Source organism: Macrotis lagotis, chromosome 1, assembly GCF_037893015.1.
Source record: "Macrotis lagotis isolate mMagLag1 chromosome 1, bilby.v1.9.chrom.fasta, whole genome shotgun sequence".
Classification (NCBI taxonomy): Eukaryota; Metazoa; Chordata; class Mammalia; order Peramelemorphia; family Peramelidae; genus Macrotis; species Macrotis lagotis.
Genome location: NC_133658.1, coordinates 554,294,308 through 554,320,143, shown reverse-complemented (window position 1 = coordinate 554,320,143; position 25,836 = coordinate 554,294,308). Strand labels below are relative to the sequence as shown.

At 36.1% G+C, this 25,836-nt stretch overlaps 1 pseudogene; it reads left to right on the top strand.

Moving 5' to 3' along the window:
- The first annotated feature begins 23,401 nt into the window (after nucleotides 1–23,401).
- Nucleotides 23,402–25,329, top strand: LOC141521284 (60 kDa heat shock protein, mitochondrial pseudogene; annotated as a pseudogene).
- Nucleotides 25,330–25,836: the final 507 nt, after the last annotated feature.

The window sequence follows — 25,836 nt, the reverse complement described above, 5'->3', positions numbered from 1 at the left end:
AGTAACTATAGCTTTAGTGAAGCTCTAGGGTCCTGGGAGGTTGTTTGACTTCACAGGATCAGTCACCTAGAGTTTCAAAAGGATCTGTCTATATAGTTGAATCCTCTCATTTTTCATATGTAAAAATTTAGACCCAAGGAGATTATGATTAGTTCTAGGGTTCTGAGGCCATCATAGTCAAAAGCAGAACTTTAAACCCAGACCTTCTTTAAGACAAGTTCTTTATTCATCATGCCAAGATGCTTCTACTTCATGATTATCAAGATAATTGAGAAATTATATTTCTCAATATTTCTCTAAGTAGCCTGATTTCCATCCCTACCCCAATTTAATATAATTAGAGAAGGCTCTGAGAATTAGACCGAAACAATAAATTAAAGAAATAATCCAGGAAACATGAGTGTGAAACACACATTTATTAAGGTTTTGTTATATGCTAGTCATTGTTTAAAGTGTTTTACAAATATTATCTCATTTGATCTTCAATCTAGATTTGAACAAATACTTTATAAATTTGAAAGAATAACAGTGGTTTTGGATCACTGAATGAAAGTAGGTTATATCATGTTGGTTACATCCTGTGATTGGCTAAAAGAATCAGAAACATCTATGGGCCTAGGTTATAATGCAGGAAGTCAGTTCAGAATTTTGGATTTCAGTAATATACAGTGGAGTGGTTGAATCAAGTTATCAAGAACTCCTGATAAAGGTTATGGGAGTCTACTATTCACCATCCTTCAATGAACTTGTGAACTTGAAAAAATTGTAAAATTTAGAATTTTCCTTTGCATCTACAGTAGGGACCCTAGAGACTGGGCAAAAGCATGTGCATATGGAATTAAGAATTGTTGCTGATGGTGTTTTGTCTTTCATCCTTGAAGAAGATCATGAATGATATCAGAGATGTGATGTCATGACATGTAATTGAATGGATTTAAGTGAGGGAGGGTTGTGCAAAGTCACTAGTCTCACTTTCTCCTCTGGGATCACCTGGATTCAGTGACTAGATATGGATCAGAAAGATTAAAGATGGCTCTAGATGCAGTGGGACACTTGACCTTTTTGAGCTAGGGGCTTCAACAGGTCTCAGTTTGACAGAGGCAATGCCTATTCAAAATTTATATTTCCTTGGGCATAGCATCTGAAGATAAGGGTGGAAGGAAAAAGGAAGGAAGAAAAGACAAACAAGATTGACATTTGGAATCTAGCATAATGTTACACCTAAGGAGAACTTCACGAGGATTCCCAAAAGGGAAAAAAACTAAGAACCAGGAACTATAAATTCAGTCTCTTGACACATGTGCTCTCTAAATTTGAGGCCATTCTCTTCAGGAACCTGGTGTGTGAAAAGGAAGAATGCTCCCTTACCTTTGGAGATATTTCTGAAACAAATATTCTTGTTATATTTACTTTATAAGTTAGCTTTAGAACAAATTGTTTATCTAGTAATTAAAAGAAACTACACTGGTAGCAGCTTATGAATAAGGCTACTAATGATCTTTAAGGATAGTAATATTCAGTTACCCCATGAAATCCTGGCCTGCCAATGGATCCTAAGATTCATGAAATGATCAGAGAAGATAATGAATTTTGAAGTACAACAAGAAGAATCAATGGAAAACTAGAAAGGACAAATTTTTAAAATAATTTTAAGAAGTTATATGATGATCCAGTGTTAATATTTTAATGAGGAAAAAAGAAAAAACTAGCCATTTGAAATCTTAATGTCTTCAAACAGTATTGAGAAAGACAAATAAGAAAAACAGAAGATTTGGGAGTAGAACCATCTGTTCTGATGGTTTTAAGAGGAGAAATATGAAGAAGAGAAACAGAAACAAACAAGAAGAGAAATAGGCTAGAACTAGTTATTCACATTTGGGGTACATGAAAGGAAGATACAGACAAGGAATAAAAGGTTTAGGTAGAGGTCAGAGATAAACTTCATTCTCTGAAGTGGACAAAAACAGTGGAACACACACAGAGACATAAACTGTTTGGTAAAGAAATTAATCAAATTTGACAGAGATATGAGGAAAAGGAGGTAATTTGTTTAAGAAGGAGTATAATACTAGGGAGGGAAGAGTCACAAGCAAAATATTTCCTGATGCTGATAGAGATTAAAAAGAAGAAGTCAAGAAAATGGAAAATAAAAAAAAAACAAACCTTGAATGTAAGTGAGTGCCTTCAATTGCCTCTGCTGCAATTGAAGTATAACTAAGCATATTGTGGCATATGAATGTAACAGTATTGTTGAGTTATAAGAAATAGCAAAATAAAAGTGATTTCTGAGAATCCTGGGTAGAATGAACTGACAAGAATTATGTTAATAGAATCAGAAGAACAATCTATATAAGACAACAACATTGCAATGGCATACGGATTTTAAAAGATGTAACAACTCTCATCAAAGTAGTTATCAATCATGTCTCCAGTGGATTTATGGTGATGCATGTTAACAGAGAGGTGATGGGCGAAAGGTCAAAAGACATATATTTTTGGACATGACCACTGTGGATTCATTTTGTTTGATTATGCTCACATAAACCTTGGTTTAAAGCTGGAGTCGGGGGAGTAGAGTGGGGGCCCTGCAGGAATTCGTCGAATGGGGCATTAACAACAGGGAACAAAAAGAGAGACAGAGAAAGAAAGCCCAGTATAACATTTTTTAAAACTAAAAGAATAAAGCAGAAGTAGACAAGAAAAACAGATGCAAAAGTAATGTGTAGAATTTATTATATACTTTTTTATAAAGCAAGTGCTATGATATGAGGCTTATAGATTTATGAAGAATTCTCTTTTTGGGTTGCATTGTGTGTGATGAAATGCTTTTTTATTTTTGCCGTTTTTGTCTTAGTTCAAATTTTATAAAATGAAAATAAGTGCCAGTTATTTTTGAAAACTTTGTGAAAGATTTTCTGGTTTTTAACAAAATTTGTGCTCCAGGCAGCCAGTTAGTAAATATTTATTAGACACCTACTTGTACTAGGTACTGTGCTAAGTGCTGAGGAAACAGAAACAAACAACAAAAAAGTCAGTCCCTGCCCTCAAGAAGCTAACAATCTAATGGAAGAAAACAACATATAGAAGGAGAATAAAAAGAATGAAAGATAAGGTCTCATTCAATTTAATTTTCCAAGTATATCTTTTTTTTTAATTTTTTATTTAAGACAATGGGTTAAGTGACTTGCCCAAGGTCACACAGCCAGGCAATTATTAAGTGTCTGAGGTCACATTTGAACTCAGGTCCTCCTGAATCCAGATGCAGTGATCTATCCACTGCACCACCTAGCTGCCCCTCCCCCCCATCAGTTAAAGTTTTAGCATTTTCCACAGAAATCCCACTTCCCCAAAGTTCCCTGTTGCTACCTGCACAAGGTGCTTGATGCTCTGATTTCTCACAGGCTTTTTAATAGCAGGGAGCAAGTTTTGTCAAGCTGTGCCATGTTTAGGGAAAACAGTCAGTGGGTTGAATGAAATAAAAGATCAGTTAGTCAGGAGTAGAAGGATATCCTGCAAATGAGAGATTAATTGAGTTTGGGTGACATAAATTTGTAGAAGACCCAGTCAACAGTTTTATGACTTTTTCCACCTCCATTTCATGAGAAAGTGAATAAGTGGCAGATGGTGGGAATAATCCCAGCTTGGAGTTTAGCTAGACATAATGTGCAACAGAGCAAGGGATCAAGGCATTTGAGAATAGAGAAAAATGTAGATTTGGGTGGATTCAAGAGGGATCAGGATTGGAAAAGAAGGAGAGCGTATCCATTCATTAATCTTACTTTACTATGTATCATAGTTATTTCTGATATACAATTTAGTCCTTCTTGGATAATTTTTTTGTGGTGTAAAGTGATCCTGACTTTGTAGAAGCTATATCAACAGAATCAAGCTAAAAAGTCTTCTAATATTAATTTCATCAGTGGAAAAATCTCTCTCTCTCTCTCTCTCTCTCTCTCTCTCTCTCTCTCTCTCTCTCTCTCTCTCCCTCTCTCTCTCTTTCTCCCCTTCCCCATGAGAAAATTCTATATTTGCCAATGTTGAATTTTGTTTAGAATTTCATTATTTAACCCTATAATAAAATTTCCAAATCATTCCCTTTATCTAATTCCCACCCAATCTTGTCTTGGAGCTCTGTTCCATTATTATCTTTGACCATGACTTCATGTGCTTTCTTGGATTTTCTATATGCTATTTTAAATTTCTTTAAAGTAATACAAATAAAAAAGAAATGTATATTATTGACACTTGTAGAAAGTGTTCACATGTACTAATAAGAGATAGGCAGATATACTCGTGTCTGTGAGATCCAAGTAAACTCTACCTTGTTCAAATCTTGCCCCAAACTACCTAATCTAAACCTTGCCTGCTCAATGTGACTTGGATTAACAGGAGTCACCAACTTTTCCTTCAAATTAGATGAACTGCTAAATCAACCTAATATCTATCCTGACACTGCTTTCTAAGAATGTCTTGATTTTACCACTTGTCTTTCTTAATATACCCTACATACAGTACAAGACAATAACACCCTAAAGATGCCTGATGGGCACTCCAATCTGGCCCTCTGATGCATTCTTATGTAATGTCTACTTTATCTATATCTATCTATCTATCTATCTATCTATCTATCTATCTATCTATCATCTATATAAACAGGTTCAGCCCCTATTCCAATCCCTAAAAACATACCACCAGATCCTGTCTATAATACTCAGAATTCAGTATAAGATTAATCTTCTAAATAAATATAATGAATATACAATTGAAGATCCACAGGAGGATCTCATGATAATAATGTTTATCATAAAATCACCCCTTTGTATAGACCTCAGAGACAGTAGTATTATATCAAAGATTCAGTGTATTTAAGTCTAACTACTTTTAGGCAGTGAGACTGAAGATAAATACTAATTTGCAGGACAGGTTTCACTGATTGGTCCTATTTTTCTGACCTAATAAAAATAAATCATTATGTCCTCTTGAACAGATGCTTTTCTGGCTGATTGTTAAAGATTAAGCATCCATTTCTACCTCTATCCAAAGTCACTTTTGAATGGACTAAAGGTTTATTTGTCTCTCTGTGTGTTTTAAAAGAAATTATAAAACAGAGTGGAAAATAATGGTTGTGTTCTGCACATCATGGAGGTTGCATTCTATATGGCTGGTGGGGAGGAAAAAACCTAAAGCTATTTCAAACCACCGTTGTAATTGCAACTGCCCGCCCCACTTGTCAACAGATAGATGCTAAGAAACCCACTAATCAACTGGAGCACAGCCCTAGTAAGTTGTGTGTGCCCTCATTTGTTTCCAAATCACCTATGGAGGCCACCACAGGCAGAGAACCTCATCCAGACTACAGCAAATGGTCCTAGGTTGCATCTAATGTTGAAGTCTCAGTGGCTTGGTGCTCTATGAAGTGAAGATGTCTGTAATTAGCCTGTCATTAGTCTCTGAGTGGGCTGGATGAAGGTCAAGAAAATAATTTGAACCATATTGTACCAAAGTTAAAGCACCTCCAGGGTTACAGGAAGACTTCAATTCTTGTCTTTAAATTCCAAGTGACTGCCACAAAGTAGAATTAGGCTGTGAGCCAAGAAGGAAAAACTCACTTTGTTTTGCTAATTTCTTTTAATCAGAGGAAATCATTAAACCATTGAAGAGAGTTTGGGGAGTGCCTACATTCTGTGTCTAGGAAATAATACTGAATGATCATATTATTGTACGTATAGAGTTAGTGGTAAGACCAGAAAAATTGTGCTCAAATCTTGACTCTGATATTCCCTAACTGACAAGTCAAGGAACCCCACTGTGCATCTCCAACAAAGACAGATATTCCCTTATCTTCACTGATAGAGTAAGTTTCTACATAGGGAGTTACCAAGTTGAATAAATTTCACATATATTTTGAGTAATTTGAGTACTACCATGAGAAAGGTAAGGGAGGAAAGGAAATGTACTAAGTTTCACTGTGTTAAGTGTTTCATAAATATCTCATTTGATCCTCTAAACCCTAAGATGTGGGTGTTGTTAGTATTTCCATTTTACAGCTAAGGAAACTGAGGCAAGCAAGGCTAATTGACCTGTCCAGGATCTCTCAGGTTAATGTTTGAGCTCTGACTTTTCTGACTTCAGGCTTATAGTTCTGCCACTGAACCGTTTAGTTGCCTCAACTGTTATATTATTATTTTTGTTGTTATTATCATTATTATTATTATTATTATAAACTATATATATGATGATATATTTAGTTGGCAAGTAACAATTTTATTATTATAATACTGTAAGAGATGGTGGACAGGGGAATTTCAGAGACACCTTGGAAGATTTGTATGAGCTGATGGTGAATAAAGTGCGTTGTATCAGGAGAATATAATCACCTATCTAAACAGAAAGGAATTTAAACAGCTTTGAATGTATGATGTGTGCATATTTGGGTAAAAATGGTAAATATTGAAAAGCAAATTTAAGAAGTTGAAATAAGCTTAATAATAAGCAAAAATAAGCTTCTTTCTCTCAGTCCTAAACTCTAGTCATATTCCAGTTTATACTTGGGCATTTCAGATAGCTCAGGTGTCCCCTAGTTGGTCTTGTGAACAGTAAAAGCAGGTGTTAAATTGTGTTTCTTTTGAGGGGTGGGGGCAGGAAATCAACAAACAGGATAAACTTTCCAATGCCAGCTTCTCCCAGACATTTATTCTATAAAGTTTCTTCTAAAATTACCAGACACAAAGTAAAACCACTTTGGAAATTGGCAAGTATTCTGAAAATGAAGGTTATTAAAATTCCTCACACTGTTTTCTTTTCCTCCCATTGCATTATATGGCTATATTAGCTTACTGTGTATTTTATTTATATTGTGTTCTTTGCTTTAGAAAAAGTGTGTACTTTATGAGTTTGTTAGGTGCTATTCACCAGAATGCTGATACCCTAGAGAGCTTAGTACAATAGAAATGGCACCAGAATACCTGAGTTAGATTCTCTACTACCCAATTTACTGCTTCAGGAAAAAAAACCACTTTTTAGTCCTTATTACTTCATATGTATAATGGGCATAATTAAACTTGCCCTGCCTATCTCCAAGGTATAAATGCAGCAGGAAATACAATAGGAAAGAGATCACTAACTGCCATCACACCTGTTCTTTACTTTCAAACAGCTCATTTGATCAGAAGAATGTAATGTGGCCATTTTTGATACTGTTGTTTTTAAGCCATGGTATCATAGAGTAGAAGTGAATAAACCTTAGAGATGGTCTAGCCTAACTTCATCATTTTACAAATGAAGTTATTGAGGCTCTGATAATAATGACTTATTCAAGGTCACAGTAAGTGACAGAGATGAGATCTAAATCTTGGTCCCCTGACTCCAAATTCAGTACTCTTTCTACTGTCTCATGTTGGCACTCTCAGTTCCTACCAAAGGAATAGATTAATCAATCAAGTGCAAGGGCAGAAAGAGAAGCTAGATCTTCATTATAATCAAAATTATAATTTTCTTTAATTTTTTTAATTTATGGAACAAAACAAGCATTTCTATGATAGTGTAATTTTTTAAAAAGATAATTACACATTAACCTACTATGTATAACTACTATATATCTACTATGTATTCCCTTTAAATATATAATAAATTTCTCCTGTAAATTTCTTTTTTTCTTCTCCTACCTCCTCCCCCACAGATGGCCACCTAGAAATATAAGTATGCATACATACATATATACATATATATACATATGTCTATATAAACACACAGGTATACATACACAACACACATACACACACACACACACACACACACATATATATATATTTATTTATAAATCATTCTAGAAATGTTTCTGTTTATCAGTTCTTCCTCTGGTTGCAGATAGTATCTTCCTTCATAAGTCTTTTGTAGCTAATTTGAGTACTTAAAATAGTCAAGATTACTTATTTACTCAAAGCTGTTTTTAAACAATATTGTTACTGTATACAACCTTTCCATTTTGTTAATTATTATTTCATACAAGTTTATCCACGTTTTTCTAAGATCATCAAGATCATCATTATAAAAACAGAAGCTTTCCATCACAATTATATTCCATAACTTGTTCAATTAGTGTGTCTCTGACTTACGGATCTTTCACTTTCATTTGTGTCAGTATGTTTACATGGTTGGCTTGCTATCTGCCTCATGGGATAAGGAGCACAATGTTTCTATTTGTATATGTGCATCTCCAAAGAGGTCTTGAATCTATGGTCCTGATGTAAAGCTTTCCTGAGGTCCAGGTACATGCCACACCACTGAAGAGTTGGTCAGTGCGGAGTTCTTGTCTCAGGATCAATGAAAGCACTTTTCAAAGATATTTCCTTATTGCCCAGTAGGCTTGGTGGGACTCAGCACCTTGATAATAGATGGCAATTATTAGAGAGGATCAAATAAGATGATGCATGTAAAGCACTTTGTAACCCTCTGGTTCTCTCTGTTGGTCCTTCTTATTATCCTCAAACCTTCCTGAGAGAGAGAAAGAAACTAGGAATATAAGTTGGTACAAAAGTATAAGGGGGGAAAAAAAAGTCTAATACCAGAGCACAAAACAAATAGATAAGGGAAGAAAATGTGGGCTGAATCCATTCAATTTATGTGACTGCTGGCAAATGTTCTTGCTATTGTCTTTTACCTTTTGTTTGGACTTCAGTTTCTAAGAAGAATTTGGTGTAAATGGAGTAGGAGATAAGGCACAGCCTCAAATGGTTGTCAAGCCACCTGCCTCATACTAATGAATAGTTTGGGCCGTTAAGAAGAGAAAGAATTAATATCAGCATTCAGTTCTTCAGACGTGTAGTAAGTATGCTATGACAGAGTTGGGTACCTGGGACTTTGGGAGATTTAGTCGCTTTTGTTTTACTGTTTGTATTTGCACAAGGTAATTCCAAGAAAAGCTTTTAAGAAAAGCTAACTACTGTGATAGGTACCATGGAAATATATCTGTCAGGAAGAAAATATTTTGCCTGGGATAATGGTTTTGAAATTCTATACCTATTTATTTTATTTATGGGTTTTGTGATAGGTGTCACAACCACCTTTGGCAATAGAAAGACATATTGTTAGTATTTGATTTGAAATATTTTTATAATAATTCCATGCAAAAGCTTTGCAAAATGTCCACTGTTCAACAGTGGTAGTGGAATAACCCCATTAAAAATTGGTTCCCTCCCACTGAAGCTAGAATGGATGCCTCAGTATAGCAAGATGACAAGCATTCTTTACTGCACTAACATGAATATCTTATTTTTAAGGTAACTTTCATAGTAGACTAGAAGCATTCACACCTGTGCACTATGTCACTTAGTATTCTACGGTCTTATTCATTTCATTTTTACTGCTTAAATTAATGGTTTTTGTCATTTATTTCATCTTTTCAGTGTTTATCAAATACCCTAAAATATGTGTGTGATGGGAAGATTCAATTCCACAATGCCCACTTCTAGGTTTTTGGAACAAATTTTGATTTATTCTCAGAGAATATTTAAATCAAACCTATCAGAAATACCTTCATTGGAATGAGTAGTCAAATTGATGTCTGATAAACAATAAGTCTTCACATGTAAATATTGTAAAGATAGCATCTGAAAGAAAGAATAATATTTCAGGGATCCAGTACCAAAACCATGACCAGGCTTGACATGAGCTCATCTTTCTCAATCCTTCAATAAAGAAGGTTTGCCGCTATGTTTGAAAAAATGGTATCTCTTTTAAAGGGAATAGCTTTATGTACATGCTTTCTTTACTCCTTCTGGGCTGCTCTTTCAATATGTATCCACTCAGCATCATAGGTTATCAACTCCTTATTGATGTGATTACTTTACTAGTCAGACAGTGGCACACTGGATAGAGCGCTGGACCTTGGAGTCAGAAACACTCATCTTTGTTCAAGTCCATCCTCAAATACCAGCGAGGTGATCCTTAAGTAAGTCAACTTGATCATGTCTGCCTCAGTTTCTTATCTGTAAAATGAGCTGCAGAAAGAAAGTTCTTCTCTAGGCACACCAGTATCTTCATGAAGAAAACCCCAAATAGAAGTCATGAAGAGCCAGACACAATTTAAAAAAAAAGCACACCACAAAAACAACTATTGTGAGCCACACATGGGACTAGGTACTGGGAGTTCAAAACTAAGTAGAAGACAGTCCTTGCCCTTAGAAGGTTACAGCCCATGGGGAAGACTTGCAAACAAACATATATATATATATATATATATATATATAGATAGATAGATAGATATAGATATAGATATAGATATAGATATAGATATATATAGATATAGATATATAGATATATAGATATATAGATATATAGATATATAGATATATATACAAAACAAGCTATAAACAGGAAATTATTAAGAAAGGGAAGGTAGGATTTTAGTTGAGATTTAAAGAAAGCCAAAGAGCAGAGAATTGGAAATGGAGTGAATGTCTATCAATTGGGGAATGGAATTGAAAGAAGTCTGGAAAGATTTGCATGAACTGATGCTGAGTGAGATGAACAGAATCAGAAGAATATTGTATACCATAACAGCAACATGGGGGTGATGGTCAATCTCAATCTTAATGGACTTGTTCATTCCATCAGTGCAACAATCAGACAATTTGGGGGTATCTGCAATGGAAAATACTATTGGTATCCAGAGAAAGAATTGTGGAGTTTGAACAAAGACCAAAGAACTTTTAAAAAAAAAAAGAGTTATCTGATTATCTAAATTTTCTATCTCTATTTTATTTTTTTCCTTAAGGATATGATTTCTCTCTCAACACATTCAACTTAGATCAATATATAGCGGGGAAACAATGTAAAGACTATCAGACTGCCTTCTATGGGGGGTGTGGGGAGGGAAGTGAGATTAGGGGGAAAATTGTAAAATTCAAAAATAAACAAATAAATTATTAAAAAAAGAAAGCCAAAGAATAACTTTGCTACTTTTACTGAAAGTAGATTTTCCTCACTGGGGGTCTTCAGGCAGAGTATAGAGACAAACAGTCATTTGTTGTGAGTTTTGAAAAAGGGACTCTTCAGTAGAAATGACTTATTAGGCTTGGTAGCCTCAGTGGTTTCTGTCAGCTATTAGAGTCTATGTTTTAGTTCTAGTATACTCTAGCTCTGATTCCTAGGAAAGATAGAAGGCAGCTAATAATAATATTTGTCCCATTTTTGAAGAAGATCATGACATCAAGGAGGAGATGCACTAAGCTTGGAGTCAGGAAGACTCATCTTCATGAGTTCCAGTCTGGCCTCAGGCACTTACTAGTTTTGTGACTCTGGGCAAGTCACATAATCCTGTTTGCCTCAATTTCTTCATCTATAATGATATTGATGATGATAATGTTTGTTCTTTGTTCTCAAAGAAGACCATGACATCAGGAATGTGATGCCATGGCATATAAATGAATTGAGTTTGAGTGAGAGGTTGCTGTGCTAAATCACCGACCTCACTTTCTTCTCAAGGAGCTATCTGGGTCCAGTGGTCAGATAGGAATCAGGATGAGTGGAGATGGTCCTGGATACAAGGCAATCAGGGTTAAGTGACTTGCTCAAGATGACACACAACTGGAAAGAGTCAAGTGTCTGAGGCTGGATTAAATTTCAGGCCCTCCTGATTCCTAGTGCTCTATCCACTGCACTATTTAACTGCCCTCATCTGTAAAATGGGCTGGAAAAAGAAATGACAAACCACTCTAGTATCTTTGCTAAGAAAATCCAGTTGGGGTCATGAAGGAGTCAAACAATTTTGAACAACAACAAAAGACTACATGGGATCCCTGAAGTGAGTTCCAACACTTTATGGGAGAACACTAGAATAGGGCCATTGTGTCTTGCCTAGAATCAATTCTGATTAAATAAAGATCTGTTTTCCAAAACTGCTTATGGGTGTGTCAACATTGGGTAGAACACAAATTCACCAAGGGAAAAATTGTCACACCCTTGCCTAAGGCAGAGAAACATAAATTGATGCAGTTGTGCTCCTATAAACAAAAAAAGACAAGTCTCTTACCTCAGAAATATGAGAGCTCTCTTAAAAATCTGAATTCTTAATCTTCCCAATTAAGATACACCTGAATCTTGACCACAATTAAAAATGAAAAGTATAACCCCAAATAATCAGTACCCATATGTCCATTCAAGCAGGGTTTTTTTTTTTGTTTACTTTTCCTCTAATGGTAAGCTATGGTTCTCACCCAAGAAAAGGAAATGACCATAATAAAGGAAACTAGACCCATCATCAAATGGATTTACATTCAAGACTCTGCATCTAAGTGTAGGATCCAAGGTCAGTCAAACTTATTTGCAAGTACTCACATAACATTAGAAACACAATATTAAACATCTGACCCTAAATATATGTTAAATCTTTCAAGCTTGAAAAAAGAAGTTACTATACCTAGAAGGAAATCTCCTTTCATACACTAGAGGTCAATAATATACTTGTCAGATTTTCAGCCTAATTTGTCACCCACTGATGCCAAGCTATGATCAGAACACAGCTGCACTAAAAATTGAGTGATCCTTAGTAGTTTCTGCTCCCCCTTTCCTCCACTCTGCTAATGTTACTGCAAAAGCAAAAAGGGGCTGCCCTCTCCCAAGGGCCATTTTTTATTTTTCTTTACTTCATAAGTTGCTGCAGCCAAAAAAACTCAGCACTAAGCAGAATATAAAACCTTGGAATCATTTTCATCCGTCTATCACATGAGGAGTTTGCAGGAAACTGAGACAAAAACTTCTAAGGTGCTTTGAGTAATCCTTTCTTCAAGCATTTGCAGGAGTTTCTGAATTCAGTATAATGATATTCAAACTCAGAATCCTCATTCTGAATTAAATTTAGGTTCTTCAAGTCATGGAATTGTTTGTTTGAGGGTTCTCTGGATAAAGGCATATATTTGTCCATTATACCTCAAAAGAATGAGGGTGGGGTGAGGGGAAGAATTTATGGGGCCTTCTGTTGACAAGTACATGTTTTTAGAGAAAGGGTCAATGGAGGATTTACATGCAACTTGAAATAGTCAGATCAAAGCAGCACAAAATGCATGTGATTTCTGTGCTTTGTTTCCACTTTTAAGACTTTTTGGGGGTTTTATGAAATATGGCTTGCCTAGAGGAAATAATAAATGATGCCAAAGCAGTTTAACCTCACCTTTTTCTCATCTGAAGTGAGTTTCTGAGAGGCTCCAGTCCCATTCTGGCAATCTCTGAGTCATACACTCTATTTCTGTGGAAAGAATGATTTAGAAACCACCAACTACCTCCCAACAATGAGCTCAAGGGGACACCCCTTTGATCTCTTTTGGCATATTATAAAGCAGTGTCTTTTCCGCCCTCTTATGTGTGTGACAGAGAAAGAAAATGTAAGTTAGAAAGATGAAATCTTCCCTCTTCCCTACTGAAGTCCCGATTTTCCCATTAACTATCTGTGTTACCTTGGATAGGTAGTTCAGTTCTTTGGACCTCAGTCTACTAATCAATGAAATGAGAAGGCTGGGTGAAATTATCACCATTGTCACCATGATTTCTAGATCATTCTCTCTATAAACTGCACTTTGAATTTGAGGGTATTGTTGTTTGTTTGCTTGATTATTTGATTGTTTTGGTCATTGCTATCATACAGCTAGGTAGTGCAGAGAATAGACTGAGAACCCTGGAGTCTGAAAGACTCCTCTTCCTGAGTTCTAATCTGGCCTCAGCCATTGGCTAGTTGTTTGACCTTGGGCAAGTTACTTCACTTTATTGGCCTCAATTTCCTCATCTATTAAATGAACTGGAGAAGGAAATGGCAAAGCATTTCAGGATCTGTACCAAGAAAATCCTAAATGGAGTGACAAAGACTGACACAACTGAAAAAAAATGATGGAACAACAACATACTTCACCATCCTTGTCTTTCAGTTTAGTCTTATTTATAGTCCAACTTCTCATTGTCCACAGGTTGCAGCAGCCCCTTCATTGCTAAGCAAATTTAATTTGATCATAAACAGAAAAGGACTTAGAAGATGGCTATAAAATAAAGAAGTGAATAATCCCACATCACTCATATGACTCCCAGGCTGAGGCTGATATATAACATTTCTAAAACTGAAATTTTTCAAGTTGGGTCCCATCACAAACCCACAATTCAAAATGAGTTAAAGTTTCATTTTATGGAAATGCTATTTCTTCAAAGAGATTGTTTCTATATTACTGGTCTATGCAAGTGGAACAAAACATCACTGAAAGTAAGAGGGGATATTTGCTTCCCTCTTCATAAGTACTAACAAGTTTTAGACAGTATCTATAAATGTGCCTTTATCCCTGTTCTAGGATTTACCTGGAAAGAACTGCCTTATGTCCAGAGGCAGCTTAGCATGCAGAATTAATGTGGTGTAGTGGGTAGAATTTTAGACTTGTCATGTTTAAGTTCTGGTTTCAAATCCTACCAGAAATACTTGCTAGCCGTGCAATGCTATGTCAGTCTTAGAAGTAGTATAGAAAGGTGTAGAGTGGATTAATTAGACTTGTAGTAAGGAAGTCTTAGGTTCAAAAACATCTTCAGACAATAACTGTGTGACTTGTCCAGGAAAGTCACTAAACCTTTCTGTGCCTTGGTTTCCCCATCAATAAAAATAAACTTGATGAACTCTAAACTCCTTCCTTGTTCCAAATCAATGATCCCATGACATCCGACCCTCAGTTATAGGTATATACATACATACTGAATCAACTCTAATGAAAAATTAGGGGGAAGGAGTATTATATGGAACCAGGTAAGAAGAAGAAATTAACTGATCTAGTCTTTCTTCTGAGAAGTATTAGCCCCACTCATAGATACCTATAATTCTACCATTGGTAATTGATTCCTTTGACTTAAGTATGATAGTTTAACCTCTCAATGACCCAGGAAGCCAAGACTATATATTGCTAAACAAGTATTGATCTGCCCTGGTAAAGAAAATTTCTCATAGGGAGTTCTCTACCACTCTCAATGAAAACAAAGATCTGGTATTGAACCAAAAATTAAAAAGAGTTCTAACAGTCAGAATGGCTGAAAATCATCCCCCACTATCACCCTCCCCTATCCCAGGCCTCTGGTTTATCTGCAGGCTTGTCCAATAAAACCTTTACAGAGGGTGGGTAGGTACAAGGGACTTATACTATAAAATACCTCAATTTACTAGTGGTGATGGATGGAAGGAAACAAAGTTTAGCAGTTGCAACAACTAAGAAGAGAAAGAAATCTCTGGATGTGAATTGCTTTCTACACCACAATTAACAATAATAGATTTATTACTTTTATTTTGGGCTAATGTCTGAATAATATAGGCTTGGGTAATGGAGACTCATCTGGAAAAAATAAAAACAAAATATTTGTTCAAACTTATTCTCAAAATGGAAAGCTTTAAGATTATAAATTATTCATTTCTAAACCTCTTTCAGCCCCAGATAGAGTCTGAAGTGGTTTGATTGTCAGCATCTAAGATCCGGGGTGAAGGATTCTGGGCTGCCATGGGTGTGTGTGTGGGGGGGGGAGTCAAGTGCACTTAAAAATAATCATCCAACTAAGAGATTCATATTTACAATTGATTATTGATCCCTTTTCAGGCTATTTTCAAGAGGAAAAGTTTCTACATTAAAGTTAAACTGGAGAAAAACTTTCAGAACAGCAAAGGGGTTCTTTCCCTACATGACTAGAATGATGGAGAACCACTATGAATTCTCTTAGAACAAGGTAACCTCTCAGTCTTCATTCTCTTTCACCACTTCTCTTCAGCACAAGCACTGTCTGCTCTCTTTTTTTTAAGTGCTGGTTTCAATGATCCTCTACTATCCTGGTTCCTTTGAAATTTCCACACAGGCTTGAAGCTATATAACTGGCCATACCTATCCTAAGATTATGTCATAGGAAGCTAGGATCTTAAATTTAGGACTTTGGGAAACTTAGTCACCACCCTTAGTCACCACTCACTCTTTATTCAAATGAAATAGAAAACAAAGAAAGTTGAGAAATTTGTCTAAGTTTTCACAAATGCTAAATGGCAAAGGTGGAGTTCAAATTCAGATCCTATGATTCCAAATACCATGTTCTTTCTACAGTTTGTTTGTTTTTTTACATTTTAGAGTGTTCTTTCTTTTTGACTACTTTTGTATTATGCTTTCTTTCAAATACTTTGACTTTCTGCTGTTCTTTTTACACCAGCTTCCCAAAAGAACACAATTCAAATATTGTCTGGATACAAATTATTCCCCAAGTTGCATTTTCAGCCCTGATCGCTCCTATATTCTAACTGAATAACCATCTGTCTGACAGATACTTCTATTTAGACATCCTTCTGTCACCTCAAACTCAACCTGCCAAAATTAAAATTTTTAACTCCTCCCTTCCCTCAAAAATTGGCTTCCCTTCTTGATTTCCTTATTTTTCTTCTCTTAATCACATAGTATCAAAGCCTCAAAGTCATCTTTGACTCCTCCCTATCAAAGCAATCACTAAATTCTTTTGATTTTTCTTTAATTATTTTTCCCAATGGGTTGCTTTTTGTTATTCTCCAGAGTAAGACTTTGTCACCTAATAATACTTAGACAATTGAAAAGGGCTTATTAATTCTCTTTCTGATCCCTTTCCGAACTTTCCACTATATTTATCTAATATATTCTACTCCAGACCTTCTTTGGTCTATTCTGGCATTTCAGGGGTCTAGACTGGAATAAAATTATCTACTTATAGACCATCTGACATTTAACAAAAGGAGATTTACATTATAATGAGAAAATGACTTTTAGCAAGGACATAGCAATGATTCACTTGGGCGCATCTCCCCAGCTTCTATGTTTGCCACGGTGGTTCCCAGTTAGAAATTTGAGGAGACATTGACCCTTCCCTTTTTGAGCTTTTGTATTGTAGGAAATTGGGAAACCATGTAAATAGTTTGAATTTTAGTGCCCTGGATCAATTTAATCTAAAGGATTGTTCAATCACCTTTTAGAAAAACAAGCCTAAAGTATAGTCAGGTAGCTAATTAGATGCAAATTCCTCATTAGCTTGCAAGCTCATTGAGGGTAGAGACTATCTTTTGCCTCTTTTTGTATCTTCATTGCTTTTCCTGATGTCTGGCATATGGTAAGTACTTAATAAATATTGATTTATTGATTGATTGATTGTTACTTCTACCACATCTCCCTCAATTTTCAGCTCATCAGTTTTCCATGACTTCCCAATCGCAACATGATAAATCAACCATTCCTAAGCACTGATTAAGGCATGCCTCATTTCTATGAAGTCTACTTGGCTCTCCTAAACCATAATGATCTCTCAGAATTTATAGCAGTCTATGTTACTTGGCACTGGAGACCAAACTGCTATATTTATTCTTTAAGTTATTATTATGTACTATTACTTAACCTTAATAATATTCTCAACTATTCATGGACATATATCCATGCTGCTGTCCTAATTAGATTGTAGCCTCCTTGAGTCAGAGACCATGTGTTGTTTTTTTTGTATCATCTATGTTTCCTAGCACAATACTGAACATGTAGTAGGTACTCAAAAATATTAACTGAATAAATGTTCCCTTGACATAGGCTTCACTTATAATACCTGAATACTTGATGCTATGTGTGACTTCTTTAGGAAATGAAATGAAGAAAATGGATTGGCTTTCTATTAAAAGATATTTCAGTTTTTATTTTAACCACACTGGAAAGATCTTTTAACCCCCTAAAAAAGAATTTTGTTAAAAAAAGATAGAATTTATTAAACTGTGGTTCTCAAAAAACCATTAGACCTTTACTCTGTCACTACCCATATCCCTTAATTACACCAAGGGACTACTTATTGATTGTCTTAAAACCAATAATGGCTAGAGAAGGTATTTATTCTTGAAAACCTATTAAAGCATTTTATGATATTAACTGATTTGGTTAGGCAGAGTAGCCATAGACTACACATTTCTACACATTCATCATCTCTTTTCTTTCTTCTACATAGATCTGTGCTAATATAGCAAATAAGCATCATGCTTAATATAAATTAGCTGGATGGTGAGGGGAAGGGAATAAGACAGAAGCTATTTTCTACCTAAAGATGTAATGAATGAATGAACAAAACTTAAAGGAGAGCCTTTTTTATTTTTAGAAATAATTATGTTAATCTCATGTCATTCTTAATATTCTGGAGCAGCCCAAAGAGGACTTTAACAAAAACAGAAATGAACCCAAACTAGTTATTATGTGCTCTTTCTTGTACTTAATTGATGGATTTTGTGATGACTTCTTTAAGTAGGAAACTTTTTGAAGACAAGATAAAGCTTTACTTGATGTCACATTCATTCACTTATTTCTTCAAAAAACATTAAGAACAAAGTTTTACTGCAAAAAGTGTTGAGACTTCCCATTAGAGAATTAGGCATCTGCCTAATTCCAATCATAATTTCATCTGAGATATTTGTTTAGCTTGCCATCAAAGAGTTTGTGCAAGAGGTCTCACTGTTTGTAGGTAGAAATTATATTTTTCATAGAATATTAGAGCTGAAAGGGACCATTGAGATAATGGAGTTCAGATCACTCTTATCACAGATGTGAAAACTGAAATCTCAAAAAGTAAATTTATTTGTTCAAGGTCACTCAGTGAATTACAGCAGACATGGGGTGTTTAAAGAAATATTAATTTTTCAAATCACTAGCTGCCAGTCATCTTGATAATAATATCTTGTAATATGCTTTGAGATAGTTTCAAATACCACTATTACTGTAGTATTGGACAACTTGGTGGCTAGTGGATAGAGTGCCAGATCTAGAGTCAGAAAAACTCATTTTCATGGTTTAAATCTGATCTCTGATACTTTCTAGCTGTGTGACCCAGGGCAAGTCACTTAACCCTATCTGCCTCACTTTCTTCATCTACAAAATGTGCTGGAGAAGAAAATGGCAAATCATCCCCTTTGCCAAAAAACCCCCCAAAGGGGTCACAAATAAACAGACACAGTTGAACAACTAGTACTGTTAGACCATTATATCAAAAGGGGCTTTGATTTATAAAATTAGCAGGTTTTTCAGAGTCTTTAGTTTTATCTCTTAGTAAATCTCTAGTCTTAATAATTTTTTAGAATAATGCAGGAAGAAAATGTATCATGGTGCAGTAAGGCAAGGAGTTCTCAGTAAAGAAAGATGTCATTTATTGGAAATCAGACATTGTTATGCCTTATATTCAGTCAAGTCCCTTTTTGATAATTGCGTGAAATGGAAATGCTGGTGGCATCACAGCACAGGATTGTTGCATTTTAAATGACATTTTTATTTAGTAAAAAAAAAAAAAAAAAAAAGCTTGCCTTGGTTGCTTTGCCCCCTCAGGGAAAATTTAATTAAACTGTTAAATGTCAAACACCAGGAAGAATGACACCCCTTGCTGTGTCTCCCCAAAGGTACTCTAATGAATCAAGAGTGTTAGTTACTGAGAAGTCAGCCGGTGAGGGGCCACTTGAGGGAAGCCCTGAGTGATAGAGAGAACTGGTCCTACTCGTCAGACCACTCATCTGGAGAGCAAGTCATGTCTGAGGTAGACATGGAGAAGAGTGGAAAGTAACTATGGATGTGCTCCAACTCCTGGGGCAAAAGAGCAGACCCTGTAGAGTTTAAACCAAATAGTAATTTTCAGATCGAGGAGTCTGAGGAGAAAGACCCTTATGGATTTTGCAGTCTTTGACCAAGAAGCACTTCTTAAAGTTCTTTGTTGTAAAGTATTTTATGAGCCCCCTCTATCTAATTGTCTTTTTTAATAAGGCTGGGAGGATGGGGGAAGGGTTATAGAGAAAACTCATTTAATATGCTCTTCTATTGATACTGTGCTTTCCCAGTCCTACCCAGCTTACCCATAGTTCCCCTGACCAAAAAAAAAAAACCCAAAAAACATTACCAAAGTGTCAGTGAGTAATAAAATGACTATTTTTTAAGCATAGGAAAAAAATCACTCACTGTTTCCTACATCCAAAAATTCTCGTTCTCTTTCAAGGGCATGCATTTTCTACATAAAATCCAATCTTTCTTCCTAATGAGGGGCATAACCTTTCATAGTATTAATGACCACTTTCACCAAAAGTGCTAATGAAATGCAGAGGAGAATGTATTCATGAGATTTTAAAAACCTACCTGTTGTGTAGGGACAGGAATTGGTTCTGCTATTTCAAAGCAGGTCCATAGACTCCTACAATGGCAACTTGTAGTTTTGTAGACTTGCCTAAACTATCTAGTGACCAGTCAAAGGTAGTATTTGAACTCAGGTCTTCCTGGATCCAAGGCCACATTTCTATCCATTATACCACAATGTCTTTACTTGATATATTCACAAGACAAATAGTATCATTCCTATTCAGAGATTTTCAGTTCTATAAAGGAAATGATAGAAGATGAAAGAGTTAACTAAAATTATAGTTTGTCAGTGATAAGACCCGACCTTGATCTTAGACTTAACTGTGGCTATAGTTAATTGTTCTCTTTAATTAAAAATTCTGAGTTTCTGGAACCCTCCACATCTTTTAATCTGATTAGTTGTTTTGTCCTAGAATGTACCAGGGTGGATTTTCCTCACATATCCAATCAATGAGAAGATTCTTACTGATTCCTTTTTTTCAGATGGAAAAGAAGATCCTAGTAACTTGGAGGGGATCTTGAGATCAGGGTAGAGTAGATAAGAATCTAAGGTTTTGAGATATTAAGTAGATCACCTAAAGCAAATCCCTTAATCTCTCAGGAATATATTTTTCACATCTATAAAATGGAAGACTAGGCCTTAATGATCTCAAGGACTCTTTCCAGGCCTAAAAAAAAACCCTGATCATTCTATAATATGTAGTCCTTTACACTACAAGTTGTCTTTAATGAATCCAGAGCTAGCACTAGGAGAGGACATTCAAGGTTCACAAAAACACATAAGATGAAATTAAGGTAAAATGAAAGGACTTTCTTATGTTCAGAGAAGCAGTAATTGTCACAAGCAAGAGTAAACTGAGACAGTTTTTGACTTCAAGTCAATCACTCCTTTTAGTCTTCCTTATTGCCTCTAAAAAGAGTCATACAGTCATCACATTGCAATACCAAACTCAGTTGCTCATGGAGTCTATTCTTTTGTTTAGTTCCTAAAATAGCATATAATTCCATATAACTCTGGTGATGGTTGATTTGTTCCTGGGATATAATCACAGATGATGGTATGTTAATGTAATAGGTGAAAGCAGCTCCCTCCCCCTCCCCCTCCCTCTCTCTCTCTCTCTTCCTCTCTGTAGTCTTTCTGTCTCTGTCTGTCTGTCTGTGTCTCTCTCTCCCCCTCTCTCCTCACTCTCTCTGCCTGTGTTTCTGTCTCTCTCTCTCCCCCTTCCCTCCCTCTCTCTTCCTCCCTCTCTCTGTCTCCGTCTCTGTCTCTGTGTGTCTGTCTCTGTCTCTCTGTATGTCTGTCTGTCTCTCTCTCTCTGTCTCCGTGTGTCTCTATCTCTATTTCTAAATCTCTCTCTCTCTCTCCCCCCTCTCTCTTCCTCCATCTCTCTCTCTGTCTCTGTCTCCATCCCTCTGTCTCTATGTCTCTCTGTCTGTCTCCATCTCTCACTGTGTGTCCCCATCTCTCTCTGTCCCTGCCTCTGTCTCTCTGTTTCTCTCTCTCTGTCTCTCTCAATATCTGTTTATCTATCTATCTATCTATCTATCTATCTATCTATCTATCTATCTTTCCATCTCTACCCTACTGAGTCAGAAGGAAAAACTTGATTGCTTGAACTAAAAAAAAAAGTATGAATCCCATAGGATATAAATAGATAAACCAGTGAGTTAAATTAGAAGCTAGAAATTAGGAAAAGGGATTGAGGGAAGATTTTTTTTTTCCTTTCTACCCTCAATGACCATGACAATAGGACTACAAAAGTAGAAGACATGGCTGGAGAAACTGTTCAAAAAAGTATGAAGTATGGCTGAGAGAACAAAGACATGCATTCTAGAAATGGCAGTAACTCAGATTAGAAGCCCTGTAGTAAAGAGCCACCTGTGGACACAAGAAAGAACCAACCCTAAAAAGTGATATTTGAGCTACAGAACGTACATCACTAGAAGAGCAGGGGGTACTGAGGTCCTGGACTCCTAGTGTTTTGAGTTGCCTTGGCTACATGTCTTCCTTTGTATGTATGTCTCACAATCATTATGTCACTCCTTCCATTGGTAAGAATATTAATGGAATTGAATGCACCAAATTAATGGGGGAAATGTTTCAGAGATACTCTTCTTACTATTAAGAGGAAGCACATTGATGGAGGCTCATGAAACATAGTTTTAAGTATAGCCACCTACAAGGTACTCTAGAGTCTAGCAATGGCAGCTGCCCTTTGGGAACCCAGCCCACTCATGTAAGTGAAGTTTAGGAGAGAACCCCTCAAAGGAGGTGTTAGAATAATTACTTACAAGACCTTCTGATAAATTGTCACAATTTGTTTTTACTCAACTTATTTATAGAAGCTTGATTTTCTATTATTTGTGAAAATAAGTGATGAGATCTTCTGATTAAAATAAAAGCATTTAAGGTCATAGAGAAGTCAAATTCTTCACATATGCCCCCTCTAATATATATGAAAAGGACTCCAGAAAGATCAAGGATAAAAGAATCAATAATAATCTACTGAAAATTTTTGTGATCTCAGAATCATACCACTCCTCTTGTTTTTCATCTAGATAGTAGAGTTGGAGCATAGGAATACTAAAAGAAGAAGGAAAAAAGTAACAATCATTAAAATCATTAATAGAAGAGAGCAGAAGAAAGTTCATAAGGGAACATAGACAAATAAGAATTGCTATGAATACACACATACAATCCAAGTTTTATGTATTGAAGATTCATATATTGATAATCACTTTGAATTCCACCTCAGACATTTATTTTCTATGTGCCTGTGAGCAAGTCACTTCATATTTCTTTGTCTCAGCTTCCTCATCTATAAAATGAGGATAATAATTGCATCTATTTTACATGGTTATAGTGAAGATAAAATGAAATAACATATAAACTAATTTGAAAACCTTGAAGTGCTAAATAAATGCTAGTCTTAATGTTGCTGGGGGTTTTTTTTTGTTTTGGTTTGGTTTTTTAGATTTTGCAAAGCAATGGGGTTAAGTGGCTTGCCCAAGGCCACACAGCTAGGTAATTATTAAGTGTCTGAGGTTGGATTTGAACCCAGGCACTCCTGACTCCAAGGCTGGTGCTCTATCTACAATGTTGCTGTTTTTGCTATTATTATAATTATTATTTCCTATCTTCCACTTATGAAGTTTTTGAAAGTTTCCTTTTTATCTGAGTATTGAAATTTTCATTTATTCTATTAATTTTTTAAAAAATGTTATTTGGGAGTCTGCCGTGTGCACCCCGGACGTGTGTCCCTCACTCGTCGCCGCCGCTCCGCACCGCGCGCTGGTCCGCCTGCCCCGCAGAAATGCTCCGGTTGTCCACAGCCCTTCGCCAGATGAGGACTGGCCCCACACCTGACCCGTGCTTATGCTAAAGACGTCAAATTTGGAGCAGATGCCCGAGCCTTAATGCTTCAAGGTGTTGATCTTTTAGCTGATGCTGTTGCCGTAACTATGGGCCCAAAGGGCAGAACTGTGATCATTGAACAGAGTTGGGGAAGTCCCAAGGTAACAAAAGACGGTGTGACTGTTGCAAATTCAATTGACTTGAAGGATAAATATAAAAATATTGGTGCCAGACTAGTTCAGGATGTTGCCAATAACACCAATGAAGAGGCTGGGGATGGTACTACCACTGCCACAGTTCTTGCAAGATCCATTGCTAAGGAAGGTTTTGAGAAGATTAGCAAAGGAGAAATACAATGGAGATCAGGAGAGGTGTGATGCTGGCTGTTGATGCTGTCATTGCTGAGCTTAAGAAATAGTCAAAACCTGTCACAACTCCTGAAGTTGCTACAATTTCTGCAAATGGAGACAGAGAAATTGGCAACATAATATCTGATGCAATGAAAAAGGTTGGACGAAAGGGTGTCATCACAGTAAAGGATGGAAAAACATTGAATGATGAATTGGAAATTATTGAATGCCTGAAGTTTGACAGAGGCTATATTTCTCCATATTTTATTAATACGGCTAAAGGTCAGAAATGTGAATTTCAGGATGCCTATGTTCTCTTAAGTGAGAAAAAGATCTCCAGTGTACAGTCTATTGTACCTGCACTTGAAATTGCAAATGCCCATTGGAAGCCTTTAGTCATAATTGCTGAAGATGTTGATGGAGAAGCACTAAGTACATTGGCTTTGAACAGGCTAAAAGTTGGGCTACAGGTTGTTGCTGTAAAAGCTCCAGGTTTTGGTGACAACAGGAAGAACCAGCTTAAGGATATGGCTATTGCTACTGGTGGTACAGTGTTTGGAGAAGAAGGATTGTCTCTGAATCTGGAAGATATTCAACCTCAGGACTTTGGAAAAGTTGGAGAGGTTATTGTGACAAAAGATGATGCAATGCTTTTGAAAGGAAAGGGTGAAAAATCCCAAGTTCAAAAACGTGTTCAGGAAATCATTGAACAATTAGATATTACTTCTAGTGACTATGAAAAAGAAAAGTTAAATGAACGCTTGGCCAAACTTTCTGATGGAGTAGCTGTAATAAAGGTTGGTGGAACAAGTGATGTAGAAGTAAATGAAAAGCAAGACCGGGTTACTGATGCACTAAATGCTACACGTGCTGCAGTTGAAGAAGGCATAGTTCTGGGAGGTGGCTGTGCATTGCTTTGCTGCATTCCTGCCTTAGAAGCATTAACTCCAAGTAATGAAGATCAAAAAATTGGGATAGAAATAATTAAGAAGACATTGAAAATCCCTGTGGTGACCATTGCTAAGAATGCGGGTGTTAAAGGCTCATTGATAGTAGAGAAAATTTTACAAAACTCCTCAGAGATAGGTTATGATGCCATGCTTGGAGATTTTGTGAATATGGATGAAAAAGGAATAATTGACCTAACTAAGGTTGTAAGAACTGCTTTGTTGGATGCTGCTGGTGTAGCTTCTCTGTTAACTACAGCAGAAGTTGTTGTTACTGAAATTCCTAAAGAAGAGAAAGAACCTGCAATGGGAGGAATGGGTGGCATGGGAGGAGGTATGGGAGGTGGCATGTTCTAATTTCTAGAATAATGCTCTTATTATGATCTGTGATGCAAGCAAGACTCAAGGCAGTGTTCTTCGCTAACTTCAGAGAAGTCAGTTGGAGAGAGGACTGAATTAAAAGGCTGATACAATAACCATCAGTTACTGGTTTCAGTTGACAAAATATGTAATGGTTTACTGTCATTATCCATGCCTACAGATAATTTATTTTGTATTTTTTGAATAAAGACATTTGTACATTCCTAATACTGGGTGCAAGATCCATGTACTGATGTTCTGCTTTTCAACTTAAACCAGCTGAGGCATTTTTACTATTATTCTGTTAAATCAGAATTTTAGTGTTGCTATCACCAGAAGGAAAGTTCAGAAGCAGCCTTTCTGTGCAGATGAAGACTAACTAAAATTGTGTACAAAGTAGAGAAATATCCAATTATGTGATGACCTTTGTGTAATAAAATTGTTTAAAGTTAAAAATAATGTTATTTGTTTAAGGCAATGGGGTTAAGTGACTTGCCCAAGGTCACACAGCTAGGTAATAATTAAGTGTCTACAGTCGAATTTGAACTCAGGTCCTCCTGAGTCCAGGGCCAGTGCTCTATCTACTATGCAACCTAGCTGCCTACTATTCCTATTAAATTTTACATGTTTAGATATTATCCTTTAATTCTGGGCTCCCAAATATTTTTGCTTTGTTT